Below are 7,752 nucleotides of genomic sequence, written 5' to 3' on the forward strand. Positions count from 1 at the left end.
TTCCATGACAGATCAGACATGCATTGAAGGCAGGTACACTCTCGGTCAGTTTCCTTTCGTCTGAACACTCCACCATCTTGAGTGACTCGATGTTTAAGTGTGACCCAAACCTTTCCTACTGTTCCAGAGTGCCTCTCCTTTCTATAAGGCTTATAGGAGAGAACTTGTCTAAAGTGGCAGTAAATCTCTTTGGTTCGATTGTTAAGCGTGCCCCATCAGCTCCAGTGTTGGACCATTGCCAGTGAGTCAGGAGGATAGTTATTCCACCATTTCAGCCCTACTTGTGGTTCTCTCTTTACAAAAAGTAAAACGATCGTTGTCGCAACTGTGAGGTGTCGGTTGTCCGTTAAGCATCCCCCAAAGATGCTATAAGTCGAATCCCTGGTGATCTGCAGGGAGGCAAACATCCCATAAGACCATGCAAATGTAAGAAAAACAGTATCACATAAAGGAAACGTCCTGTTAAATGAAACTTACTACAGGTGGCCTAACCAAGCATGTAAGTATATATAAATGAAGGGCTCATTAAAACTACAAGAGCCGCGCGGGATTAGCCGAGCGATCTCGGGCGCTGCAAGCAGTCATGGACTGTGCGGCTGGTCCCGGTGGAAGTTCGAGTCCTCCCTCTGGCATGGGTCTGTGTGTTTGTCCTCAGGATAATTTAGGTTAAGTAGTGTGTAAGCTTAGGGACTGATGATCTTAGCAGGTAAGTCCCATAAGATTTCACACGCATTTGAACAGTTTTTGAAAACTACAAGAGAAACTAGCGCTCACAATAAAAATCTGATTTATTACCATAAAGCAACGAACAAATGAATTACCTACTGAGATAACTAAGTAAACATTCGATTGCTGGATAACGTATTGTAATTATGAAAACTAGCCTTGGCACAAGTGGGTGGACATACAAAAGCATAACAGGAAACTAGATCGCAGATACGGCCAATCACAGAGAAAATGGTTAGTGGTTTGAAGAAAGAACTCGGAAAAATGACTACGAATACCAGTAGAACCGCCAAAGTGCTGCGAACTGTAGTGGTTAATAAAAAAGAAAAAAAGAAAGGAAAAGAAAAGGTTGTAAATGTGGGAAGAAATGGTGAATAAAAAGGGGGTTTTAAAATCGTAAATGACCGTGAAAAAGGGAAAGAATGAAATGCAAATCGGAGTTCGTATTACAGAAAAACTATCGGACTTGTGATTCGGAAAAGCCATTGTTGGGGTGGTCCTTGTGACGTTTCTGAGCAAAAGTTAAACCAATTGCCACTACAAAAATTATTGAAAAAGAACAGAGAATAACAAAATGTAACTGACAGGGGGAAATGGCGTAGATAAGAGTTCTTCCTTTACCAGGTTAACATGTCTTCTTTCATGCGGCGTCCAGGTCTTCAAAAATCTCCTTCAATTCTGCGTGAAAAGTCTGCTTCGAAATCTTGCAATAAGTTTCATTGTCCAGAAATTTCTAATGTATCCAAAACCGTCTTGATATTAAAGGCAATTTATTTTAGTTGCTTCTCTCCATCCTCCGAATTTCATAACAACTTCCACAATGTCTACACATTAATAAGTTTTTTCGTCTTAGATCACGTCTGCATTAAGCTTCCGCTCTCGAGAGACAAAAAAGAAACGGATAGAAAACAAAAAAGAGTTACAATTTTAGTATTTTATCTGCCGTCGAGCGCTCATACCGCTGCGACGGCACAATTCATGTCTGAGGGAACGAGTGCAGCGTGGCGAAATTCAGAGTCCCGCTACAGAACGTTAATCCTTTGCATTTACACCATGATGAAAATTAACTAGCATTATAATTGCATCTCATTCTTGCCACTGCTATATGATATGAATATTGAAGACAGTCTGTCACTGAATGAATCTCGCCGTCCAATTGCAGCAGATCTTCCGAATTATGACCATTAATAAGTTTGTAAATCACACTCCCACCCTTGTTGAATTTTTCATGGATAGCTAACGATGATGTGGCATTAGGAGGTAGTCCGAAAATCTCTCCCATTGTGTGACAGACTTCTAACCGTGGCCAAACCAAAGGGCTTACACATGGACACAAGCGCGAAAACGAGCCTTCTGTAGAAACAATTATTATGAGTCAATCGTTGTCTTCGTCATTAGGATTTTAAATAAACTGCTTAACTGTTCTTGTGGCTACACCTGGCTTCGCACATTATTTTTCCAAAAGGATTCCTTGTAGCGTCCAGCACAAGAGTTTCACAGTGAACTTGGTTCCCCAAGTCACATGGAACTGTATTTCACTTAATTTATGCCCTTCTTTCTTCACAGTAACTGGTCGTCGGCAGACAATGAAGAACGCACCAAAAGGATGAAGTAACGAATTATTTACTGTTATCTGGTAGCATATTTAAGAAGTATTGTCCCTCTTTGTAGTTTCTAATTGTTTAAAGCTAATCCCATCGATGTTATGAGTTTGTACAGCATGAGAAGACGGGCTGCTGTGATTTACAAATCGCGCGGAAGAAGACATTACTAAATTTCGGTTCCATATAATCCTTCCGACAGAAAACATGAAATAAGTGTATGAACAGCAAATCGGTTGGCCTTTAGAGGGTTTCAGATGTTTAGGAGTTGATACAAGTCAGTGGAAAATATAATCTTTAGAAAAATGTAGCCTGGAGGACTGGCCTATAAAGGGTTTTCAATCTATGATATACCTGTAAGTTGCAGTTCGACACAAATTAACCAGGGGTGACGGCTAACATACGTCATATTCCAATACAAGCCTATTTGTCAGATTTTGTGTGTATATGTTCGACCGGAATGTTAACTAACTTTCTTCTTCACGTAACTCGCCACGCCTACTTTTGTGATAAATGAAACATGTTAGTTCCATAGCTAAGGATTCAATTCTGGTGTTATTTCTGGAAACATCTGGGACGTGTTTGCGTAGTAAAAATGTGACACCTTCCTAGACACCTTAGGAACATTCATGAGAACTTCGGCTGAAGATTGTGCGCCGTTCCCGAAATTATAAGTGAGATATTCTGTTATTTTTCGTTACTTGTCATTTATATTCGCTGCGAAGAAAGTCAGCTTAATTACTATTTTGCTCCAGCGCTTACCCCATTCAGCAGATTTAATTAAATCACACTGTGCATAACGTAGCTTATTTTTGTATTGTTAGTTTAGCTTTCAGTTGTTTCCGATAGCCCATCACTAAAGTTTCTCCATGCTTCGTATTTCACGTTTAGGGCTTACAAGAGTTCTTTTGTGTAATTTTAAGTGAAAGCAGTGGTTTACGATAGTCTCTGTTTCTAAAAAAATGGGACTCTGTTCACGTTCTACAAGAGCAGACTTTCAGTATTACGTATTTCCTTACGTTCTGGTCCCCAGCTTTTGATTGGTGTGCAAAAGTCGATTTCTCATATCAAATTTGAAATCTCTTAATTTTTGTTGGTAGTTCCTCCTGATCACATTTCTGTTATTCAATAGGTATTTGAAGTGCTCTGCTATTGCTCTCATTTCTTCTTTATCTACACTTCTGAATCCTTTGTAGTTCTTAAAACTCAAATTTTTAAATTTAGTTAATGTCTCTCTCGGATTTTATTCAAAATACGTAACTCATGTCCATGCAGGAATATCGAGAGAAGAACTATGTTACAAAACATCATTCATATCTCTTGCTGTGTTTTCGTTTTCAGGTACCAGTTGATTTTTCAACTTTTAATGTTATACATATCTAATTAAAATACTTACTGGCCCTTTCGGGAGGACGACGGTTCAATCCCGCGTCCGGCCATCCTGATTTAGGTTTTCCATGATTTCCCAAAATCGCTCGAGCCAAATGCCGGGATGGTTCCTTTGAAAGGGCACGGCCGACTTCCTTCCCCGTCCTTCTCTAGTCCGATGAGACCGATGACGTCGCTGTCTGGTCTCCTCCCCAAATAACCCAACTTACTGGCAGATTAAAACGGTGTGCCGGACTAGACTCAAATTCCGGACATTTGCCTTTCCTTGACAAATGCTCTGTCGGCTGAGCTCCACACGCACGACTAACGTCTCTTACCCACAGCCTTACATCCACCAGTACCTCTTCTCCTACCTTAAAAAATTTAGAGAAATTCTCCTGCAAAACTTGCACGACTAGCACTTCAGGAAGAAAGGATACTGCGGAGATATTACTTAGCGAGAGCCTGGGAAATGTTTCCAGAATGAATTTTTCAATCTGCAGGGAGTGCGCGGTGATACGAAATTTTCTGATAGATTGAATTTGTAGTCCCCAGATCGAGAGTCGGTCCTACAGAAAGTTTTTATCTGCCACGAAGTTTCGTGCCAGTGCACATTACGACGCAGAATGAAAAACTCATTCTGGAAATACCCAGTTAGCTTTCTATACCGTCATCATATGCATAAGACAAGTAACATCACCATTATGAAACCGGTTTACCTGATCTACTACTCTACCAATAACAAATATACTCCATGTAGGATTAATGACTGACAAACGTGTCGTATGTGAGAAAATGTCTGGGATGTTAAAGTGACGTCTTCAAAACTGGAAAGATGTCACTAATAAAAGAAATATGTGAAAAATTTCTTGCAGATGGAAAAAAATGTGAAGGAGAGCGACGCTATGGGATCGTGTCGACGTTTTTGTATGGAATATTATTCGTTTATTTGTCACGTCAAATTTGGATAAAACGTCGAGCTTTTGGAGAAATCCGATTTTATATCTTGAAGCCAGAAGTCATTCTTTCGGAACACATATTTCACATGATTAATCTCGGAATCCAGTTGGCCCTTATCACAAACACTTGGAGCTTTTCAGGGTGAACCAGAAGTCCAACGAAAAATTTTTAGGCACCCATTGTGGGTGCGTGTTTCGGAATAAGGAACCAGTGACCTCCGTGGCTCGTTACAGGTTCCTACACTTCGTTTGATTTCTTATCCCTTGTATCGGTAGAGTGCTTAGAAAATATCTGCACAACAGCGCAGATGTCGATGGTATACTCTTTGTGTCATGACTGGAAGCAAACGTGCTCCATTCACTCACATTACTTGCTGTTGGCAACAGATCTACTTTACTCTTGGTCTTCTAGTTTTAAGCTTGGATTCAGTACTGCTCGGTCCTGTCTCGGGCTTTTCCCGGCAGTGTTAGTTTTACGTCAACACAGCGGAACGTATAGGTTTACTGATCAAGAATCGGCCGATATACATCTTGTCCATGGATCCACTGAATGCAATGGAAAAACGGGACGACGACGATATGCTCAGCTGTTTCCGCATCGACGGCAGCCACATCACAATAGTTTTGCATATGTACACAGGCACCCACGAGTAACCTGATCCTTCCGTATTACTATTTTTCGGTGATTACGTATTAAAATCTTTTTCACTATTGTGAAAAATTTTTTCACAGAAAGAAAGATAATTTTAGTGACAAAGCCCAATAAATAATAATTATATTACTCTTAACGAGTAACCGGAGACGACCTGTTTCTTTTACCAAAATACTTAGAATATGTCCCTGAAGAGAATCAGGAATTTTGTCAGTGGAGCTCTGGTTCACCCTGTATGCTGAAGTATTTCAAACAGCTCTCTTCTGCACAGAGTGGTGAAAACTCTGTGCACTAAGATATAAATCAGTGTACGTCGGCTTGCAATATACGGGCTGGCTGGGCCATCCACACGATTGTAGTTCAGTCTAAATATCCAAGAGAAACGAAAATTCGAACATTTTATACGTTACGATCTACCTGTTATGCTTCTACCGTTTTATGGTGTAAATTTAGTAAAATAGGTGAGTATATGGGAAGAAGAAGCATGAAACCAATTTTGCAATTGCAAAAAAATAAATAAATAAATAAAAAAAAATAAAAAAAATGAGATGCCGCGCCCGGTTACGGACACTCTCGGTCTCGGTGACCTTGGAATTTGTAAGATTCCCCGAGAGTTCGGACGCAACTGCAGGGTGTCCCAAAGAAACGCCGACAGGCATTAGGGACATGTTTCTTACATCGAAACAAGAGAACAGTGTCCAGTAAACAAGGCATATGTTCGTCTTGATACCATAAAACACATCTCTTCTATTGCTAGCGCTTTGCTTTTCATATTTTGGGCGGAGATAGTGTGGACCAGAACAAGAAAAAAATGTCTAGTAAACATGGGCTCTGAAATACATACCTTAACAGCTTGTTCAGTAGAAGACATGTGCTTCACATTAGCGAAGATCGATTTAAGAGCCCACGTTTACTAGACTTTGTTACTTATTTCGGCTTAAGGAACCTGTTCCTCAAGTTAGTCGGTGAATTTTGGGACACCCTGTATATCTATACGTACCGTTACAGATCGTTGTGTAAAAATCCAAAGTTACGTTACAAAATGAACACAGAACAAATTTTAATGAAAACAAAAACTGGCTCCACTTTTCTACAGACTGGGATTCTGTTATTAAAGAAACAGTGAAAAAGAACGAGAACAACTTCAACCAGGACGGCAGCTGCAATCTCAGTGGTGTCGGAAGCGAGCTCTCGATGCTGACAGGACACAGAGAAACGTGCTAAAACGTTTACGTTTCTTCTAGAGCGCTAGTACCACCAGTGCAGATGCGGACTCAGTCTCTGGCAGCGTGACGTAATGGTGACGTTCGCGCACCAACCACAATCTGTCTATGGGCTATAAATCTTTACCACAAGAGCATCAGCGGCAGTCAATTGTTCCTGGCGAGAACGTTGGAGAATTTCGTTGAAAGTTCAAGATTTTACCCAGTTATGATGTGAGGAAATCGAGAAAGTTTTGTGCAAAGAGTAACACTACCGTTCAGTAAAACGGAAACATTCTCAGAAAAATATTCTCAGCCAGGTGTTGTGGCCGAGAGGTTCTAGCCGCTTCAGTCTGGAACCGCGCGAACGCTACGGTCGCAGGTTCGAATCCTGCATCGGGCACGGATGTGTGTGATGTCCTTAGCTTAGTTAGTTTTAAGTAGTTCTAAGTTCTAGGAGATTGATGACCTCAGATGTTAAGTCCCATAGTGCTCAGAGCCATTTGAACCATTTTGAAAAACATTCTCAGATAATTCTAATAGATCTAACAGTGTATACTGAGGTCATAGAATACCTCTTAATATCGTGTAGGACCTCCTTTTTCCCGGCGTAATGCAGCATCTCGGCGTTGCAAGGACTCAACAAGTCGCTGGAAGTATCCCGGAGAAATGTAGAACAATGCTGTCTTCACAGCCATCCATAATTATGAAAGTGTTGGCGTTGAAGGATTTTCTGCACGAGCTGACCTCTCCATTATTTGCCGTAAATGTTCGATGCGATTCATGTCGGGCTACCTGGGTGGCCAAATCATTCGCTCTAACTGTCCAGACTGTTCTTCAAACCAATCGCGAACAACAGTGTCCCGGTGGCATGGCACACAGCCATCCACAAAAATTCCATCGTTGTCTGGGAACAAGAAGCCCTTGAATTGCTGCAAACGGTCTCCAACTAGCCAAACATAACATTTACAATGAATGATCCGTTAAGTTGGACCAGAAGAGTCTGTTCATTCCATGTAAACAGAGCCCAAACCATTATGGAGTCACTACCAGCTTACAGTAAAATTTTCATATAGTGTTTTAACTTCGCTTAGTGTTACAGCGGTAGTTTTAATTTATTGGTTGTAGCTAATAATTTTTTGAAGTTTTGCTGGTATTGGTATTGCTGTGTTGTAGTAGTATTAATACAAGCTTTCTTAGTAGGCAGAGAATTTCGAGACCATTATTGTTTATTCTTAAATAGT

This window comes from Schistocerca americana, chromosome 3, assembly GCF_021461395.2.
Source record: "Schistocerca americana isolate TAMUIC-IGC-003095 chromosome 3, iqSchAmer2.1, whole genome shotgun sequence".
NCBI classification, from domain to species: domain Eukaryota; kingdom Metazoa; phylum Arthropoda; class Insecta; order Orthoptera; family Acrididae; genus Schistocerca; species Schistocerca americana.